This window comes from Anas platyrhynchos, chromosome 2 (genome assembly GCF_047663525.1).
Source record: "Anas platyrhynchos isolate ZD024472 breed Pekin duck chromosome 2, IASCAAS_PekinDuck_T2T, whole genome shotgun sequence".
NCBI classification, from domain to species: domain Eukaryota; kingdom Metazoa; phylum Chordata; class Aves; order Anseriformes; family Anatidae; genus Anas; species Anas platyrhynchos.
The window spans coordinates 146,265,066-146,287,149 of record NC_092588.1 but is presented as its reverse complement, the minus strand read 5'-3'; the positions used below and the strand labels follow the sequence as shown (position 1 = coordinate 146,287,149).

At 35.3% G+C, this 22,084-nt stretch overlaps 1 long non-coding RNA gene across 3 annotated transcripts in view; it reads right to left on the bottom strand.

Annotated features, from left to right (window-relative positions):
• Nucleotides 1-1,693, bottom strand: part of LOC110351284 (uncharacterized) — a 102,450-nt gene extending 100,757 nt beyond the window's left edge. For all 3 annotated transcript variants that reach the window (XR_005263956.2, XR_002398497.4, XR_011807096.1), the window contains exon 1: nucleotides 1,525-1,693. This is a non-coding gene — a long non-coding RNA (uncharacterized lncRNA). The remainder of the gene's footprint in view (nucleotides 1-1,524) is intronic.
• Nucleotides 1,694-22,084: the final 20,391 nt, after the last annotated feature.

Sequence of the window (22,084 nt, the reverse complement as noted above, 5' to 3'; positions counted from 1 at the left end):
TGCACTGTTCAGAAAACTATCAAGAAAGCAAGTCGTTCCAAAGATTGTGCTGAATTAGGTTGATTTTCTTAGTAACTCTGCCACCTGCAGCACTAAAGAACAAATGTCTCCATGATGGACAGGTCAAACATGTTTTTTCATAAGCTGCCCACAGCTGTTCTTTCTTTTCTTAGTGAATTAACCACTTCATTGCTGTTCATTCATGCATGTGTCATTGTAGGTTTAAGGAGAATGTGTATTCATTGAATGGAAAATGTAGCTTGAAGGTCTAGTCTTACTGAATCAGCCTCATTATCTTGAACCTACTGATATGTCTTTTAGTACTGAAGGAACTACTTAAGTCTTTCACTATATGTATATGTGAGAACATATGAAGTTACTTAGAAAAAAATAAATAAATAAAATAAAAAATTGAATAACCAGTGCTGGCAAGATGGCAAGATCACCAAGAAAAGGTAACTATGATATTTATTTATTTATTTTTGGTAATTTAACTGTATGTCCTATGCCTTTGACAAGCATGTCAAAGGAAGTATTAAGTGATGAAAATGAGACCTAGAATATAAGCTTTTTTTTTTTCCCTAGCGTAGATAGTGGGGAAACCTGATAATGCACGTTAAAGCTATGAGGTAATCTAGAACTAATTATAATCTGTATGCCAGAAAATGAAACTTAATAGGTATTAACAACAGAAAACACTGTATGTATTATAAAATACTCTTCTGTGTGTCACTTGGACCAGATGTTGGTTGGGTATTCATGTATAATTTAAGTTCATTACAGTCATACTAATATAGGAAATTATCTATTGCATTATAGAATGTTTGCACATCAGCTAGGGAGACTAGCTGTACAATTCTAGAGGTCATATAGCCAATAAAAAAAAAAAATAATAATAATAATAATAAATTAAAATCCTTAAATAATGAGAAATGGCTAATTCAGTGTTCCAAGAGTTATCCTGCCATTACTTTTATTTGTTCCAAAGTTCTTATGTTAATTCTAGGATGCTTTTCATGAGTAGAGCAATACGAGAAAATGTTTAAATCTTTTTGCTTCATCCTTTCAAGTCTTTACAATTCAACCTATTTCATTTGTTCATTTTCAAATCCATTTGCAAATTAGTTTTCTTTCAAAATATTTCTGAAAATTCATAGAAGTTTTAGGGGTGGGGTTGAGGATGTGTTTATTATTATTAATATCCACTTGTAATTAGTGTCATTCTTCCCTTTACTGGTAATTCTAGGAGATATTTAAGATTTCACAACATTGTAAGGAAGAAAAGTAATGATCACTCACAAATTCCTGATTTTTAATATATTTTTATTTTAATGTATTTTTAATGTATATGAGGGATTGTAAAGTCCTCCTTATGCAAAAAGATTCAATTGCAAAATGTTGTTTAGCTTTCTTCAAAAGTAAATTAGGCCATCAAACTTTATTAAAAAAAATAAATAAAAAAAAAATCAAGTTAAAAACTCAATTAACCAAGAAAATACTAGTAATAATAATTTGTCTACTTACCAGACCTGGACTTGTAAATAAATTAAATTGAATTTTTGTCTCCTCATCTCATAACAAGTTTTCTTGCTTAACTGCAGTTGTCCTGATATCCCAGTCTCTAATGAATTCTGCCAAAGGCCTGCTGGCCGTGGTTCAGCTTATTTGAAATATATATAAGCAACAGTGTGAGGTAATGAGTTCAGCTTCTAGCAATACTCTAATAGCAACTGACTGAACATGTTTTCAAATTGTACAGCTGAGTTACTTTCCACAAATATGGTCAGATGCATGCCTATGTCTTTCTAGACCTGAAGTGGAATGAACAGTTGTTTTCAAACTTGTAAATACTCAGTGCTCTATAAAGCTTTTCAATAAACAGCATAACGGATGTGATATTCTTAGCAGTAGTTACTGAGCAGTTGTGAAGCCATCTAGCTATGGGATCTTCACTCCCAACATCCTCTCAAGAAGCCACTACACTGTGGTGTGCTGACATAGTGAAGAGGGACAGTGAAAATATGTCCAGTTAAGCTATATGTCATCAACAATCTTCTTCCAGGATCTCCCTTGCATTTAAACAGTAACTTTCCATTGACAAACACTTAACCAAAGTAGAAGCTTTGTCTGCATTTATGAATATGCTTCTTCTTCTCATGCAGCAAAGAAGAAAAGACTTTAAGTCATTGTTTACATTGTTTTGTCTACACAAATTTCCGAATCCTGTCATATAAGAACAAGTGTCTTTGTGGATTTTCAAAAAAATAAATAAATAAATAAATCAGAGAAATAAAATGAAATGCTATAAAACATTCATCTGGAAGGCTGTCAATGCCTATTCTAAGATTTTATCATATTTCCACAGATCATTTGATCAAAATAACAAATGTTTGCTTTCAAACTTTATTCTAATATTTTTACTTTATCTAACTCTTGAAATGATAGACATGTCTGCTTCCAAGAGATTATTGTTTCCAACAGAACTGTTCATCATTTGACCATTACCATGATAGTACTTCTGTCTGAGGATCCAGTATTATGTGATAGAAATTCCTGTGAAATTAGCAGAGAATGCAATGAGAGCAGGAACAGGTCCAAATAGCAAAGTAAATTAAAACTAAACAAACCCAAATAGTATTTCTATTATACCAAAGAACATTATAAGAAAAAGAGTTCCTGTGGCATTAGCTGAATCAGCAGGGTGTTGCTTCACATTATTTAAGTTTATTACTTTGGACATTGTTTTGTCTATCACAGTATTTCATGCTTGGAGAGAAAGATCTTTTAAGGTAATTCACAAATTTTACATTTAAGCAGTGATTTTTTGCAGTATATCTCAAGGAAAAAATGGCTTGAGCTCAAGCTGTAATTAAAAGGTTTCTTTTATCATCTCTAGCACAGTCCAAAGTGAATCTAAAGCAACAGAAAGCCTGTTAAACAGGATAGCATACGGTAACATATATTTTTTTGAAAGCAGTTTCCCAGTTTTCATAATCTCATATAAATCTCATATAATAAACATCTGTGCCAATGCTTGTGGACTCTCTAATGTAATGCGAAATCTTCCAGCAGGAGTAAGCAAGCATGATAAAGCAATTAATGCTATCACTGTCTTTGTTGACACTTGCCAAGTAAAGTACAAAGAACAAATTATTCCAGGTAACTTATTCATAGAAGGATCAAGAATCAGTGTGTTTTGATTTAGCCAAGCTGAATATCACTATCTGCATTTAGAATAAAGTCCTTATAATTGAAGTGAGCAAGTTCCTTCATAGGCACTATTTTAACAAGTCAAGAGTGGATATTTTAGATGAGTAAAATTAATAAGATGGACAAAATTAATAGGCATTTTCTTAGAACAAGTTATATAAGTAAGTGTTTTACACTGTTGTGTGCACACAAATTAGAAGTTGAGTGCATATTGGCAAATATTGGGTCCCAAACAGTCATATTTAAAATGTGTTTTGTTGTTGCTGTTGTTGTTGTGTTTTGCTTTTTTATTTAAATTTTAATTTTTAGGGCTGACCAAGAGATCACTGAAACAGAAAACAAATTTATTTATCTGTGTATAGTCCTACTTAAAATCGTTATAGTCATAAATAATTGTGTTTTAACACAGAGTGTTTGCTTATTTATTCTATCATTCATTAGTTCCGAGTAAACACTAGGACTTTTTAAAAATTCCCCATTGCCCATCATAGTCAGAAGGTTTAGTTTAGTGCAGTGTTTCCAATATCGGTAATGTTTCACAGGGATGTAGTAGGTAATTTAGCCACTTTTAAAATGTCTAAACCAATGGATTGCTGAGTTTGAACGGTTTCTCTACAGGGAGAACTTGTTTGCATGAAATAAAGGTTTACAGTGTTTCATCCACTTGTATTCAGAAATGTGGACAGTTCTTCAGTGATCATGGTTCAGCAAAGGAGATAATTTTTTTCAATAAATTAGGGCTAAAATGACTTCTAAACTGATTTATTTTTCCAGACTAGCAACAGAATAGTTCATTCAATTACAATAGAAGAGAAATATATTCAATCTATGACAATATTATTATTATTGCTATGGAGTTAATTAACATTCATTCATTCTTAACAACTTCTCAGGTTGGCCTGAGAATGTTTGTTATTTGTTCCAAATCCATTTTGTTTTCATTTAATTTGTGTTACATTTCCTCTATGGTATAAATGGCTTGATTACTCTGAAAATATTCCATTATTCTCTATTTTTCTAAAAAAAAAAAAAAAAAAACAGGTCACAAACTCATAGAATTTAAAGGCACATTTCTTCAGATTTCCAGATGTCTGTGTACCTGTATGTCCTGGAGGTCGTATTGCTCAAGGGATTTTTGTGGGTTTGGCTCTTCCACTTCTCTATTTAACAACACTTGGCAAACAGTTTTACTAGTTTTACTATGGTTCTGTTTTGTTTTGTAATTGGGCAGAGTAGCTACAGCAAATCTTGTAACCAGTATGTTAAAAGGTTAACAAAATACACAAAGCATGTTCTTGCTGTCAGAGGAGATTCGCAATGTCCTGTTTTTGTTAAAAGTCATGTGAATCAAATCTTCTCTAATTTGTAAGTCATTGTGAGAAAGTGGTTTACTTTAAGATTGTGTCAAAATAGCATTTTAGAGTTCCATGCAGATTGGGTCTCATAGGTTGCAACATGAGAATCTTCTTAGATGGTATAAGCCTTTCAAGTTACCTCTTGCAATGTCAGGTGAGGGAAGTGGAGGAAGGTGAAGTACTAAAGGCTTATGCCTAGAGAGGGCTCCGAGCAAAATAAATCCATAGAGGGGAATTTTCTTCACCCTTTGTCTTCTTGTGAACAAATTTGTGAACAAATAAAATTTAATGAGTTTTAAATAAAAATACTTTATAACATTCTTTATAACATTTTAAATAGCTTTCTTTATTCTTGTTGGCAAACTGTGCTTGTCCTTTGACAGTCATTTCCTTCCCAAGGAGTCAATATGAGCAGATAAGCACTCACAAAAGCACAGTAACCTCTGGCACACCTTTGTGTTGTTTTTTTTGTTTGTTTGTTTTTTTGCTTTTTCTCTATAATTTCCCGTATTGAAGATGAACTTCAATAAATATGAATTCCTGTTTAGCTTAATCTTGGATGAAATAAATGGATAATTCTCTTTGCAGTTTAGCCTATCTAAAAATTCAAATGACTACCAAATTTAACAGGATTCGTACTATTTAACATTACCAATACCACAAGCTACTGGATAATCTTAAATTCTGTGCTAGTATGATTTTTATATTTCCAAGAGGCCAGGGCTTGATCAGATGTTCCATCTCTGGTCTTATTATTTTATTCTATCATGGGCAATTTACATACATTCAATGTATTTTTTCAACTTTGCTCACATCTTGAGTATATCTGATGATTTCATAAAGAAAATAGATATAATGTACATTTGATACAAAATGTGTATCAAAAAGCCATGGATCTCTCTTTCAAGAAATGAAGGGGAAAATCTGCTTCTAATTAATGTCAGTACTTTGATGGATTTGGCACTGCTACCTCATGTTGATCCTGGCAACATTTATTCACAGAAATGGGTTTATAAACTATAATCACTTCAATCTTAACTTTTCCTTGTATTGTTTATTTACATTGTGGTAGTATCTAGAAACTTTAATCGACGCCAGACATGTATTAAGAGACTTATACACCGTATTTCATCCAAAAGAGTCAGTGTCCTGAGCTAATAGTTAAATGTATGGAGGGAAAGGAGAGGAGGAAGAAAATCTTTAGGAAGTGAAGTCATTGGATGCTGTCACACAGCACACCCAAGTGCTGGTCAAGAAAAGAAAGATCCTGGTTTGAAATTTCTGTGTAGTGCTTTATCAACAGGATCATGTTCTTAAATTAGTAAGATTTGCAGATGACACCAAGCTATATGATGCAGTTACCATGCTGGAGGGAAAGGATTCCATCCATAGGGACTTGGGCAGGCTTAAGAAGTGGGTGTGAGCAAACCTCATGAGGATCAACAGGGATAAATGCATCTGGGCTGGGGAAATCCCAAACATGAATGATAGGTTGAGAAATTAGTGAATACAGAGAAACTCTATCAAGCTGGACTTGGAGATGTTGGTGGCTGAAAAAAACTGAATAGGGACAAGCAACATGCACTTGCAGCCCAGAAGGCCAACTGCATCAAAACTTAACCGCATCAAAAGAGGTGTAGAAAATAGGTCAAGGGAGATATTTTTTCCCCTCTACTCTGCTTCTGTGAGACCTCTTCTTGAATAATGCATTCAGTTCTGAGGTTCCCTGTAGAAGAAAGTATTGGAACTGTTAGAAGACATCCAGAGGAGAGCCATGAAGATGATCAGAGGGCTGGAGCACTTCTCTTATGAAGACAGGCTGAGAGAGCTGGGGTTGTTCAGTCTAGGTTGTTCAGATAAGGTTCTGGGGAGCCCTTATAGCAGCCTTTCAATAAATAAAGGAAACTACAGGAAACATAGGGAGGGCCTCATAACTGGGGAGTGTACTGATAGGATAAGGGGCTTTAAATTAAAAGAGGGTAGAATTTGGCTAGATATGAGATATATTATATATATATAAGATAAAGGCTGTGGATGTGGTCTACCTTGACTTCAGCAAGGCTTTTGACACCATTTCCCACGGCATTCTCCTCAAGAAACTGGCTGCTCGTGGCTTGGACTGGCGTATGCTTCATTGGGTTAGAAACTGTCTGGATAGCCGGGCCCAAAGAGTTGTGGTGAATGGAGTCAAATCCAGTTGGAGGGCGGTCACTAGTGGCATTCCCCAGGGCTCAGTGCTGGGGCTGGTCCTCTTTAACATCTTCATCAATGATCTGGACGAGGGCATTGAGTGCACCCTCAGTAAGTTTGCAGATGACACCAAGCTATGTGCATGTGTCGATCTGCTCGAGGGTAGGAAAGCTCTGCAGGAGGACCTGGATAGGCTGCACCAATGGGCTGAGGTCAACTGCATGAAGTTCAACAAGGCCAAGTGCCGGGTCCCGCACCTGGGGCACAATAACCCCAAGCAGAGCTACAGACTGGGAGAGGAATGGTTGGAAAGCTGCCAGGCAGAGAAGGACCTGGGAGTGATGGTGGACAGTCAGCTGAATATGAGCCAGCAGTGTGCTCAGGTGGCCAAGAAGGCCAATGGCATCCTGGCTTGCATAAGAAGCAGTGTGGCCAGCAGGTCTAGGGAAGTGATCGTCCTTCTGTACTCGGCTCTGGTGAGGCCGCACCTCAAGTAGTATGTTCAGTTTTGGGCCCCTCGCTACAAGAAGGACATTGAGATGCTTGAGTGGGTCCAGAGAAGGGCGACAAAGCTGGTGAGGGGCCTGGAGAACAAGTCCTACGAGGAGTGGCTGAGGGAGCTGGGTTTGTTCAGCCTGGAGAAAAGGAGGCTCAGGGGCAACCTTATTAATCTCTACAGGTACCTTAAAGGAGGCTGTAGTGAGGTGGGGGTTGCTCTGTTCTCCCACGTGCCTGGTGACAGGACGAGGGGGAATGGGCTAAAGTTGTGCCAGGGGAGTTTTAGGTTGGATGTTAGGAAGAACTTCTTTACCGAAAGGGTTGTTAGACATTGGAACAGGCTGCCCAGGAAAGTGGTGGAGTCACCATCCCTGGAGGTCTTTAAAAGAATTTTAGATGTAGAGCTTAGCAATACATCTTAGCAAAGGTTTAGTAGAGGACTTATTAGTGTTAGGTCAGAGGTTGGACTCAATGACCTTGAGGTCTCTTCCAACCTAGAAATTCTGTGATTCTATATCTATATATATTATAATTATATATGTATATATAATTATGATAATTATATATGTGTATATATAATTATCATAATTATATATACATATATAATTATCACATATATATTATTATATATAAGATAAATTCTTTACTACAAGAATGGTAAGACACTGGATCAGTTTGTCCAGAGAAGCTGAGGATGCCCCATCCCTGGAAGTGTTCAAGGCCAGGCTGGATATGGCTTTGAGCAACCTGGTCTGGTGTAAGGTGTCCCTGCCCGTGGCTGGAGAATTGGAGCTAGATGATCATTAATGATTACTTCCAACCTAAACTATTCTATGATTCTATGAAGACATCCATTATTGATATGTGTACCCTTGCAATCAAAAACACAAGCGTTGGTTTTATTACCATGGACATAATAAGGAATAGAACACAATAGAATAGTTCAGTTGGAAGGGACCTTCAAAGATCATCAAGTCCAACTGCCTGACCTCTCTAAGGCTAACCAAAAGTTACAGCATATTAATGAGGCCGTTATCCAAATGCCTCTTAAACACTGACAGGTATGAAGCTGCAAACACCTTGCTAGGAAGCCTGTTCCAGAGTTTCATCACCCTCACAGCAAAGAAATTTTTCTTAATGTCCAGTCTGAACCTCTTCTGTCATAGCTTTGTGCTACACATCCTGTCATCAGTTACCAGGGAGAAGAGACCAACACCTCTCTCTGTGCTTTCCCTCCTCATGAAGGTGTAGGGAGCAGAGGTTACCTCTTAGCTTTCTTTTCTGCAGACTAGACAACCCAAGTTTCTCCTCATAAGACATGCCTTCCAGCCCTTTTAGCAGCTTTGTTTGCCTTTTCTGAATGCTTTCAAGCACCTTAATATCATTTTTATTTTGTGGAGCCAAGAACTGTACACAATATTCAAGGAGAGGCTGCACCAATGTTAAATATTTTAGGAGAATCTCCTCTCTTTACTGGCTGGCAATTTTATGTTTAATGTACCCCAGAATGGAATTTGCCCTCTTGGCTGCCAGGAAGTTTGTCAATGACTGTCAGTGTAGAATAGATCAGTCCTACAAGGCTAAGAACTGATGAGATGATGATGCATTACCTGTCCCAAGAAGAAGAACTATGTATTTTTATCAAGACTTGGTCCAAATTTTAGAAAACCTCCAGAGCATATAATGTTATACACATAATGCATTAGGTGGAGCATGAAAGAATGTGATGTTGCAGAGAAAATAATGCAGTGATGAATACACAGTGGTAAAACAAGCAGCTAAGAAATGAGAGGTTTGTGCTTCTGTTTAAAGCAAATTGAATTTGATGGGGTTTGCTCTCTGATGTGAAGTACGCAGATTTATGAAATCTGTAAATTCTACAACTTCTTTTGTTGTTATTCTTCTTGAATAGCTCTTTGTTGTTTTAATTAACCTGAAGCTGATGGACTGGTTACAGTTGCCTCACAGTCTTAATTCTCAAAGGTCCTTTAAGTGCAAGCTGCCATTCAAGTGCAAGCTGCCATTCAAGTGCACCATACCTTTCATATCCTGTAAGTCACTTGCAGGACACTGAAGATTTACTGAATATGTACAATATACTTGATTTGCACAGGAACTCTAGACACCTATTGCACTTGCACAAATCATCTGCACAGCGCACACAGAGAAAGTTTTCTGTCTGTCCTTCCTGTAAATCTGAACTGAATGAGAACTTAGTTCAACAAGTATCCATGTTACAATGCATAACTCTGAAGAGTGTATAAACAGTAGATCTATATTTTCACAGGAGTATGCCTAAGCCAGCAAACCTAAGTAATAAACAATTGAATGAATGCCTGGCAACCAACAAAACTACACTTATTTCTGACTATTGTACCTATTACGACTCTGCAAGATAAAATTGTTTCTATCACACCAGTAGACTTAGAAGTGGCTTATCTTTTGACATCCCAGTGCAAGATGAGAAGTATTCATCATCTCTGACTTTGGATCATTTTTTATTTTCAAAGTGATGTATGCCTAGCAAAGAAAAGGGCTGTTAATACTGTAAGACATTCAGAACGTGTTTCAGAGGAGAGATGCAATGTATCACAATTAACAGTCCATACCAAGTCTTTCACTGCCCTTCAGACCTTAAAAGATTGTGCCTTGTGCCTTTGTTCTCCCAAAAGAACGAGCTGGTGTATATCACCTCAACTGAATAAAGCTTCTGACATATCTTATATGGTTATGTGTCAAACAGGAAATGTTGAAAAATAGCTTAAATTACTGTCCAAAAGTACTTGTAGTTTGCATTAGCTCTTTAAACAGATGTGTTACTGCTGGTGTTACTTTTATTTTTGTCACATTTCTGTTTACACAAACTGATACTTAACTGGAATTCATGCTGGGCATCCATTAATGTCTTTCCATATAATCCAAAATCATAACAGATGTTATTAGTCTTCAAAAGGGATTAGGGTTGTTTTTTTTTTTTTCACTGTAGACAAAAATATCGTACTAGTCTGGGTGACAAACCCATTAAGAAGCCAAGCAGATCCATACAGCCATGAAAAAATGAGATGGACATTGCACTTATTAGTGTCTGTATGTCGCGTTAGATATCCTGTATGCATGTATATAAGATATGTAATATATAGACACAAATTTTATAGAAAAGTATTTTGTTCTGTTTTTTCCATTCTTCTGATGAGAAATAATGATCTGCTGTGCAGTCAGAGAAAGCTTTCTGTCACGTATTTTCTATAGTATTTGCTACAGTGTGTAGTTATTAGAAATAAGTGGAAGAAATCACACCCCTTAGCTTTAGAAGCCTGACCGTAGTGATTAGGCTCCCTGAAGAAAGATGGGTATTTTCAAGAGGCTATTGAGAACAGCTGTATTAGGCAGCAATTAGTATTCCCTCTTCAATTCTTTGAATCACCTGTAAATGTAACTTTCTCCATTAAGCCTAAAAGTCCTCAGACTTCTCAATATGAACATCCTTCTTCTACTGCATATTCTTCAGCACGACTTAAGGGTGTGAATGAATCTTTTTAATGTCATGAGTGTATTTATAGACACTAGATAGCACAGTTACAGTTTAAGCAACTGGCCATAGATCTGAAAATATTTCTTGAGAGGTTACTTTTAGAGATATATCTATAATCATTATTATGCAATTCATTATTATTTTTTATTTTTATTTTCTGATTTGACATTCATGTCCTTCATACATTAATTGTGTATTGGAACTCATGGAGCTGTATTGAATTCATTAACTCATTTTGCTCAGGACATCGGTGAACATGAGAATCAGTACCATGCTTTGAGCAAATGTTAAATGAGCAATTTTAGTAAACTAATTTAGTAAATGTTTATTGGTTCATTTGTATGTATTCACAGAAACACCGTCATGGAAGCTCTCATTTCCCCACTTGTTAACAGAAGTGGCATATATTTATTGACAATGAATCAGGAACTAATAACTCACTTTAAGAGTAAGTGTAGAGTTTAAGAGTTAGATTAGATTTATAATCAAAGTACTGCCAATATATTTGTTAAAAGTACATATCCAAACAAAATAAATACCTCTTGGTTCTGAACATGTACTTGAAAGACTGTCACATGAATTCTGTAAAATAAAAAAATAAAATAAAATTCCATGTTTTAACAAAATTTCTAAGTGTACAGGTTAAATTACTCATAACTTCATATATATTTGCTAAGTATTATTGCACTACCAAAAAGAAAACTGCTGAAGTTATTGAAACAAATCAACATACTGAAACGGAAGTTACTACATAATTTAAAATGTTTATTCTGATATTCTGAGAAAAAAAAAAAAAGACGTTGACTAGAATAGAATCTGTTGTAAGCCTAGAGTAAGGTACTTAAGTATTTTAAAGACATTAAATCCAAAAAACTGTAAAATATTCAGGACTAAAATTTTTATGGCATGGATGTAGGAAAAATGTTTTACCCATTTTGGGATTTGCAATAATCTATACAAGAATATTCCCTCTCTATGCCAGTAAACCAGCACTATCTAACACCAAATATAATTAGTTACAAATTGCCTGTTACAACTTAATTAAACTTCCTTGCCTCTCTGCTGCTTAAGCAACATGTAGATTCTTTTATCTACTTGCCAATTAGTGCATGGGGATTCTGCTTTCTAATTGGATAAAAAAAAAAAAAAAAAAAAAAAAAAAAAAAAAAAAGTAATAAACTGAGCAGTGTGTTGTTGATATCCAGAATCGACTTTGTAAAAAAAAAAAAAAATAGTGGAGACAGGTTTAATGCTTCAAATATTTATCTCAATTGAAATTGATTAAAACAATTTGAGTTTCCATTATATATAGATACAATCCTTTTGTTAACAAAGTCCATCTGGTCTAAGAAAGAAAATTAAGATTCACTAATTGAAATTTGGAAGCTTTTTTCCAAACATGCATAATTCATACTGACAGAAAACAGAAGCTGCTATTCACCACAAACTGTCAAGTAGATGAATGTTTCATTTAGATGGAATTTAAGATTTCACCCAGCAAGAATCTACAAATGCTTATAGTAAGTCGCAGTCTGAGAAAAAGAAAATCTGTTCTTTTTTACTGGTGCAGTATTAAAATCTTCTCTTTTTCCAAACTGACACCTTCTCAACGTTAAATGACAGCACATTTAACCTTTCTTTTTGCTAGTACTGGAAGAACCTGTCTAGACCATAACCATTTGTAGGACCGTAGCTTTACAGCCCTACAACTTCATTCTCGCTCATTCTCTCTCTCCCCTCTCTATTTATTTACATATTTTTTAACTCATCATGTGTTTACAGAATACTGCTTTTGTGTCAGGATGTAGTGTTGTTTTAGAGGACAGATAGATTTAATTATTCATCTCCCTGGTTGCTTTTCTTCTCTCCATACTCTGTCCCTCAGAAAACAATCTCAGATCAGATCATTTATTCAGTCCACAAAGTGTTGCCACAAACAGTTGCATTAAAGCAGCCAAGCAGACTGTGAACTGAGATGCAGACTGGGAATGAGTAGATGAAGAGAAGATAGGCTAGGAAGTTTTAGGCCAGCATGGCCACCAAAACTTCACATCATTTGTGCAACATTCACATCATATAACAAGAGATGCAATAGCATAAACCCCCTCTGCTCTTCAATCAAACCTGAGACAGACAGAAGTGACCTTTTTCTCTTTGAAGTATGATATTTACCTTTACTCATCATTTCTGAGCTGCCTCTTCATTGTCTTGATATTTTTGAAATGCTAATGAAACCATTACTTTTTCCTGAAGAATAGTAGAAAGTATTCTGTATCAACCATATTGTTCAACCACAAGCGTGTTTAACTTTGATAAATCTTTGCCTGCTTAAATATCTACAGAATGAAAATTCTGGCTCCACGAAAGGCACTGGCAATTCTATCACTTATTTTATTAGTGTTATATTTTGTTATTCACACATCATTCCAAGCTATTGAAAAAAATTTCCAGATCTGAAATGTAGTGGTTATCAAGGGGTGATGGGGTGAAGAAACTGGTGAAATAGATGCTATATTTGGAATTTTATCTTCTGTTTTACAGTATGCTATGGATGTATTTTGTATCAATAGATAGCTTTGCTGAGCTAAATGATCACTCAAGTCCTGTTTCCCATTCTCAGTGAACTACCTGTTTATAGATACATAAACACATGTATCAAAAGAGTCTTCTATCAGAAGTGAGGTCTTATTGGATGATAATTCAAAGATGAGAAAAGTTATTAGGAAGATAAATATAAATGTGTTGTCTAAGCTTACAGAAGTCATGTTTTGAGACTGTCTATTGAGACGTATATTCCACTCATGAGAGGAAAACAATCCTCCATCAGTTTACACAGCTTCAGTAAGGCATAAACCCACAAAATGAAAAAAATACAGTGACACTACAGGAGCTGGAGAACAAGATTGCAGTCAGCAGCAATGTGGAAGGTGCTTGACCTAGTGCTGCAGCAGTTGCCCAGCCACATCCACAAAGAATTACATTGTGGCTAATTTGACCTATTCCTCAGGTACCTCATCCACCTAGATTTTTTTTCCTATGTTTCTGATTCCTTTTCTTTTTCTCTCTTTTTTTTTTTTTTTTTTACCCTACTGCAGGTCTTAGAGGGGGGATCCTATGATTTGTAAGCTAGGAAATTTCTTTTTCTGTAGTTCTGTGAGTGTCTATAAATCCAGCCTGACAACTGTCAATGTTTTATTTCACAAACAATACAACTAAATTAACCACACTGATTATTCCAAGTATATATATATATTATTTATTTAAACTGTCTAGTTATTAATAATTTTAAAATGAATAGGATATAATTCATTTTCAATAAATATCCTGTTCACCAAATAATACTTCCTTCAAAAATGAATTTAATTTATAGAGAAAGCTGAAAGATCTCTCAAAGTGTATCTTCCCCAACTAATGCAAGGTTTTTTTCTGTTTTCTCAACTTTTTTTTTTTTTTAATATTGGGCCAAATTCAGAGATGTGTCATCTGAGATATATTTTAAGTTTCTCTATTATTTCTATTAAAACTATATAGATGATAGCTAGGGAAAAAAAAAAAAAAAAAAAAAAAACATTTTGTACAATTCATAGATTAGCAGGAAGTAGAGAGTTTCTTAGCCTGTATTAGTCTGGACCCCCCACATATCCAAATAAGAGATAAGAGGACCTAACCAAAAATAGCCTTAATGTTCTAATTGTATATGAAATACAACTCCAGGTAGGGGGGCAGAACAAACCTGCTTCCTATGATTACAGACTATGGGACTTAAATGGGATTTATTTAAATTTTTAGTCGATATTGATTGGTTTATGTTTTTCAGCTATATTTCTGTGTTAGTGGAAAGATGGTCTGCATGACCTAAAAGCCAGTTACATTCTTCTGCTTCTCTGAATAGAAGGATGTTTCCAAGGGAACCACTAGCAGTCCTGTCATCTGGGTCGTAGCCATTTAGCCACTGCTACCTTGAATATATTTAAATACATTTTCTCACTCCTTGCAAATTCTCTGAAAGGTTTCTTTCCTTTGTGCCCTCAGTCTCACTTGCTACCCGCCCACCCTCCTGCTCTTTCTTCAACAATTTCTTGCCAATATGAACTCTATAGTAAAAAGCGAATACAAGTCTTTTCCACCACAAGCATGTTTTAATTGCCACACTGCTGTCAGGCTATGGAAAACCATAGCTAGATTCCTACTGCAGCCTTAATGAAGTGACAAGTGGCTTAGTATAAATCTGACATCATGGTTAACACCAAGTAGTATTATTAATGGACTATACAAATCCAGTTTTCCCACCTTAACTCATAACTATCGGTTTGAAGTTAATCACACAATTTTCTTATTTGTCTTCATGAACTGACCTATTTAATAACTAATAGCCAGAACCTCAGTTCCTGCACTTTACAATAAAAACAAAATATATCCAATAATAAAAAATTAAATATCTAAAACAGATTTACTGCAATACTTTCCAATCATTATATGATTTGAGGTCCCAATTTAAATGGTTGATTAAATATAATTTTTTCACTAGTTGCACACAGACCTGTTAGATGGCTAGAAGAAATGATTTATGATGAGCTGGTCTTTCACAAAATATGCTATTTATCCCAGCAGCAGTCACCAGGGACATAGTTATTTTAGTAAACCACAGTCCCATGTAATATAAGTCCCAAGTACTTGGAGAAGAAGAGTAAAATTATTCGATACACATAATATCAATGCTGCTTATGCTTAAAGAACAACTATACTCCTTCTAAGCTAATTTACCTCCTATTCACCTCAGAGATTTATGCCAGCCCACCAACTTAATCCTACAAAAATTTAAGAATTTTATTAAACCTGTTGAATGACCAATGTTCAAGACATGACTTGTAGTTCAGCTGGATTAGGGCTGTCTTGTGATCCTAAAGGGAAAATGTGCATTGAAATATCCAACAACGGGCAAAGTCTCTAGTTATTTTTCAGACATAATTGATATTTCCATGTTGATTTTAAGAAGTAGGCCAAAGTACTTCACAGGCCCCTCAAAAATCATTCATTTGCATAAACTACAAATATGACAGGATATATTTCTCAATGCCTTTTTCTTCAAGAACTGTTAAAGGTGGATTTTGTTTATTTTTTTATTTATTTTGGTAACCAGATAATGAAGTACAGGAACTTACTAACCACACCTTTACAGACAAAACCATTGAAGGCTGAATGAATAGGATGAAATCCACCTTAACTAATGCAGAGCCTACACTGCACTAGCCTATGCTGTAGACATCTCTGTTTGAGTTAGCTGCCTGTAACCCCTTTATAGTTATTCAAAATTTGACTGGAGGACAAAAAGTTGGATCACAGCAAGTTGCAAAAATGTTGCCTCTGTTACAGTTTCTGTGAAGCTGCATCCTAGACCAAAATGCTTCATGGTGAGCGTCCTGATTGTATTTAGGCACTTTGAAGGAAGAAAGGCAAACAGACTTGCAGCACTAGTCACATGCCACTGAAAGTCATACAATGGAACTAGTCTTACAATGAATAAGATAACCTAGATGCATTTAATCAGAATAGGGCGAATAATTTGTAAATAATGTAATGGATGGGAGAATAATGAAAGCACATTGGACATTTAGGATATTGAGTGCCTATGAAAACTAATAGAATTTTCATTCTTAAATCTATTCACAGCTCCATGACTCCCCTTCTCCCTTCAATGATATCAGCAGCTCTGATAAGAAAGACTTGCAGGTGTTGCTTGATGAGAAGCTCAACTTGACCCAGCAATGTGCACTTGCAGCCCAGAAAGCCAACCATATCATGGGCTGCATCAAAAGCAGCATGGCCAGCAGGTCAAGACAGGTGACTTCCCGCCTCTATTCAGTTCTCATGAGACCCCACCCAAGCACTGCATTCAGCTCTGGGGCAACCAACATAAGGACATGGAACTGTTGACTGTCAGAGTGAGTCCAGAGGAGGGCCATAAGGATGATCAGAGGGCTGGAACACCTCTCCTGTGAAGACAGGATGATGAATCTGGAGTTTTTCAGCCTAGAAAAGAGGAAGATCATGGAGAAGTCACTGCAGCCTTCCTAAAAGGGAACAACAGGAAAGCTGAAGAGTGACTCATTAGTAGGGATCGTAGTGATAGGACAAGGGGTAATGGCTTTAAACTAAAAGAGGGTAGAGCTAGATAAGATATAAGGACGAAATTATTTACTACGAGGATGGTGAGACACTGTAACAGGCTGTCCAGAGAAGCTGTGGATGCCCCATCCCTGGAAATGTTCAACACCAGATTGGATGCAGCTTTGAGCAACCTGGTCTAGTGGGAGGTATCCCTGCCATGGCAAGGGGCTTGAAGTTAGATGATCCTTAATAGTCTCTTCCAATCCAAACTATGTTATGATTCTGTGATGTTTTTCGTAAATCATGTGTAGATTTTATCTATGGCTTATTACCCAATATCCATAACTCTCCTATTTGTTTAGGAGTGTTTTTTTTTTGTTGTTGTTTGTTTCTTTGTTTGTTTTGGTTTGTTTGTTGTTTTTTTTTGCTTCTGGGACATTTTTTTCAGTACTTGCAATATGAAATTGAAGTGACTTGATTAGACTTCTGCTTGCTAGGAAAATTATTTATGCATGGTACAAGACAGAAAATAGATCTAAGTTTAGCATTTGAAAGTTTAAGACAAAAGTGAAGAAATGTTCAGTAAAAGTCTTTGTTTGCAATATTCACCCTGCATAACAAGAACTGAGGAGAATATGAAATATATAGTGAAAACCAAGAGATGATTCTGGTATTCCAAAAAATGTGAGACTGCTAATTTTTCAACAATACCTCTGAAAATTGGAAATCAGTTATTAATGGTACTTCTTAGGTATACAACTGGGACATAAGCTATCTTTCTCTGTCCTTACTTTAAATATCACATATATGAATATTTGTATATTCAAATATTTGCCCCAGTAAAGCCAAGTTCCAGGACAGATCATACATATTATTGCTTTACTTTATACACTGAGGAATCCATTGAGATAATTGTATACACCTCGTTAAGGTGTTATGGTTATACATCATAAAAAAATCTTCTAAGCTGTTATTAAAACTTATGGGTTTTTAAAAACAAATAAAGATTAGCACTACAGGCTGAACTGTGTAAAGTACAAAACTGTCATGACTCAGCACTTGATAAGTCTAAACCTCATTAACACAAAAAAAGGTTGACTTCTTTCCAACTTGCAAGATCATGTCTTGTAGAAAGCACTGTATAAATGGATCATTAACCCTAAATAGTTAACTATATTAATACCTGTTCCCACACTTTTTTCAGGTACCAGGCTGTCAAAAGATTAGACCTTAATACTTAGCAGGGGACCTGTGAGTTAGTCGTCAAGTGTTTTAGTATTTATCAAGCTGGAGAAAAATAACATCTAGCAACCAGACCCTGTAAATGTGGCCAGCTTCAAGTGATCATTGTTGTGGCTTTGAGATGGGAGGAATTAGGAGAAGAATAGTAGACAGGGCTGTCTGCAATGCTCTTATTTATATCAAGATTCTGAAAGAGGTGTTAAGGTAGAAGAAAGAAGTGTTACCTGTGCTGGTGTGAGTGACACCCATTGGAACCTGTGAAATGATTTAAGTCTAGGTCTTTATGTGCAACCATGCCAATCTAGTGGAGCAAAATATTGCAGCTAATTGGGATCCTTCAGCTCTGAAGGCCACTAGTCTCACCAGATACAAGCAGATGAAAAAAAGAAAACATATTCTCTTAAACCAGATGAAGTTATCAGATATTGTCTTTGTAAGTAATTATTAATACAATACAATGGGGAGGGGAGGGGAGGGAAGGGAATTGTTAGTGAATGAATGGGATGACTACTTCCTAGATTCCAGACTATATCATGAAGCCAGATACAAAAATAAAAAAGGGTAGTGTCCATGTTTACTCTTAGGAAATGTCAGCTTTATTCTGTTTGTCACACTGATCATGTTTTATTTCCCAGTTAAAATCTAGGGGAATAAACTGTTGTTTTTTCAGCTTCTTATTTTGTTTTCTTGTCTTTACAAATAAGAATGAAGCTTTACATAGATAAATTAATAAAGTCCCAAGCCCTGATTTAATATCCTCTATGTTTTATTATTAGAAGGTATCTGGGCATATTACAAAATAGAACATTCATGAGGAGCACACAATTTTAGTCTGAAAATATCATGTATATTCATATTTCTTTCTTCAGCTTCTGCCAAGTACAGAAGCAATTACTTCTGTAATGTGGACCTTTTTAATCAGCCTCATGAAAAGACGCAACTCAATTCCATTTTATCTTCAGAGTCCTGCTTCAATGTGGTACATGAAGTGATGAATTTAGGTACTGCTGCCCTGCAGACCTAAGGAGATGGGATGTGACAGTGTCCTATGTCTCTGCAGTTCTGTAGGACAGATTGTTTCCAGTTGGATTACGTACCCCTCTTGCTGAACACAGCAGTCCTGATAGACATTTCCCCAGATACCTGGGCATGAATATCTGAAAATGTACGAATAACGAGCACTGTGCTGCTGCACCTGTACATACTGGCAATGTTCCTGCTTGAAGGGCCAAAACTGGTTAGTAGGAGGTTGATTAACATGAATTATGTTGACCAAATGCCTTATTGAAATAATAGTATGTTTCCTTATTTAGAAATAAATAAATAAGTAGATAGATAGATAAATAAATAAATAAAACCTGTTCATTTTACCCAACAAGAGAAGCATTTGTGCTTAGTAAAGACATAAAGAATTTTTGTCAAAGCCATTACAGTGCTGTGAAACGTTTATTCAGCTGCCAATGCTCTACTGTTGCTTCATAAAATTCCTCCATTTAGTTGCTAACCAATAACTGCAGTAACAATTAAGCATGTTCCTTTCAGCTGGATAATTAAATGCCAAAAAACTCACCACTCAATATGTAATTCACTCAACATCTTGTTGTTTGAAGGGACTAGTGTTCACAGATAGGATGGATTGAATTTCTAACAACATCTGGCATGAGCAATGGACTTGGCTGTCTCAGTAACAGCATTACATTCATGGTAGGAATGACAGCTAAATGTAGGAAGATGGATGGGCCTTTTCTCTGAAGTGGCAGATTCATGGTTGTAGCCTAATGAATCAGTATGTTGTAACCCCTGGCCATGTACATATTGGCCTGTTGGTAGTGACAAGCTACATCAGGAGGTCCAGAGTAAATTGTAGTTGTCAGATCTAATGGAGAAAGATGCTGGCTTATAAGTTACTGGGAAAGCTGAGTATAGTTTCCATCCCAATAATCTGGATCAAAACACTTCCTGATCTCCTTGGTCAATTTATTCTGTCACTTAATTAAACAAAAAGCATTACAAGTTTCCACAGCAAGACTAAAGGACAAAAGGAGATTCTTTAACCTTGGGAAAAAAAAAAAAAATACAGCAAATATAGATGTTAGGTCTCAAGAAAACTTTCTTTTTTACATAGGATTTGAGTTTATAGAAATATTTAGAGCACTCACACATTTTAATGTTCCTGGATGCCTTAATTTTGTAATGTGTTTTATACATTGAAGCCAGTGAAAAAGAAGGATGCTCAGTGCAAGCCAGGCTTTTTGACAGCATACTGCAATTAGACACAAAAAGTGCTACTTAATAATAATAATTCTTCTAACAATCAAATGGATTATACAATGATCCCACACCTGAAGAAACAGTGTTTCAATTAATAGATTTAAAAAAATATTTCCTTGTTCTCTATATGCTTCTGATAGATAGAGGCTGGGGGAAGGGAATACAGATATAATAGGAACAAAGGAGACTTTTTTTTTCTCTTTTTATTTTATTAATTGTCTTTTACTTAACAATTAACTATAAGTTATTGATGGATTTTTTGTTGTTATTTGATATTTTTTTCAGGATTCCAAGGACACAGAAGAGAAATAATAGATGTTTTGAATGCACACTATTGACACGTATCAATATGATCCCTTCCACCTTTTCTTGAATAACGCTACATTAATTAGTTGAAGTCTAACAGGAATGATTCCTGAGTACTCTGGATGTTTCCCTTGAGAAATTAATTCAGTATATATGTGTCCAATATTAGCATTTTCCTGCCTCACTGAAATATGTTGTGCTAAACTGTGAAATACCTAAAGCAGAAGCCAATATGCTGCAGGCCATAATATATTCTGCAAAGCTCTACAGAGTAGATTTTAACCAGCCTTGTGTTTGCACAAATATTTTTGTGTCTGTTGTTGATGTGTGAAGAATAAACTCTGCCCCTTCGTTTCTCTGTCTCTAAGTACTCTTAAAAACATGATGATTTGTTTCAGGAGAAAGGTTGTTTACTGATAACATATATTTATTAATAAAATGTACATAAACTCTTGAACAATACAGGTGAACTCTCAAATCAATATAAATTAAATAATAACTGAATTTTGCTACAGAAACTATACTGTGGGCATTGTATTTTCAAAAGGCACAGGACTGTGTTCTAGTTTCAGTAGTGACACATTCTCTAGGAGACAATCCCATATCAGCATCTATTTTGTAATTTTTTAGATTGTGAGCAAATGTCTCTTTGTCCATAAGGAAATTTTGCTCTTACTCATAACTTGAAATTGCACACAGAAACTCCTGTGAAACTAGCAAAGATATTAACTATACAACCCTTGTGGAACTGGCAAAGATATAAATTACATACATCACATACATTAGTATTTGTTGATATTTTTTGTTACTCTTAGGTAGATTATACTGTATAGTTACTTTCTTCAGCAATAATAACTTGTTCAAACAATAGGGTTTTTAAAGTTTTGTCACTATAGTCTGAGAGACATAAAATAATGAAGCCAGAAACTCTGTTTTTATTTTTCTACAGAATAGACCTCTTAGATTGGAAAATTTCTGTATAGGGTCTTCTTAGAGAGTCTTTGCACCATGCCAGAAATGGAAGTTTGTTAATTGTTGAGGAAACTCAAAAATAAATAAAAAATATTAATTGAAAATCTATCTAATAACAGAAAAGCAAACATGAACATCAAGTTTGAGGTCATGACAGTCAGTGTAAGAGTTTCTATTGAGGGAAAAAAAAAAAAAAGACATTTAAGTTATTTTTTAGGAAACCATTTTTTTAAGAAGCATCACAGGTCACCATTTTATTCAAACACACTTCAGTTTTCTGAAGGAAAAGTTATTTTCCAGGTAAAAACAACAACAAAAACTCTTTCTAGTGGTCTTTTTTCTTTAAAAAAAAAAAAAAAAAAAATCTTGTTCTTTTCTTAAACCAATGAGACTGTTTTAT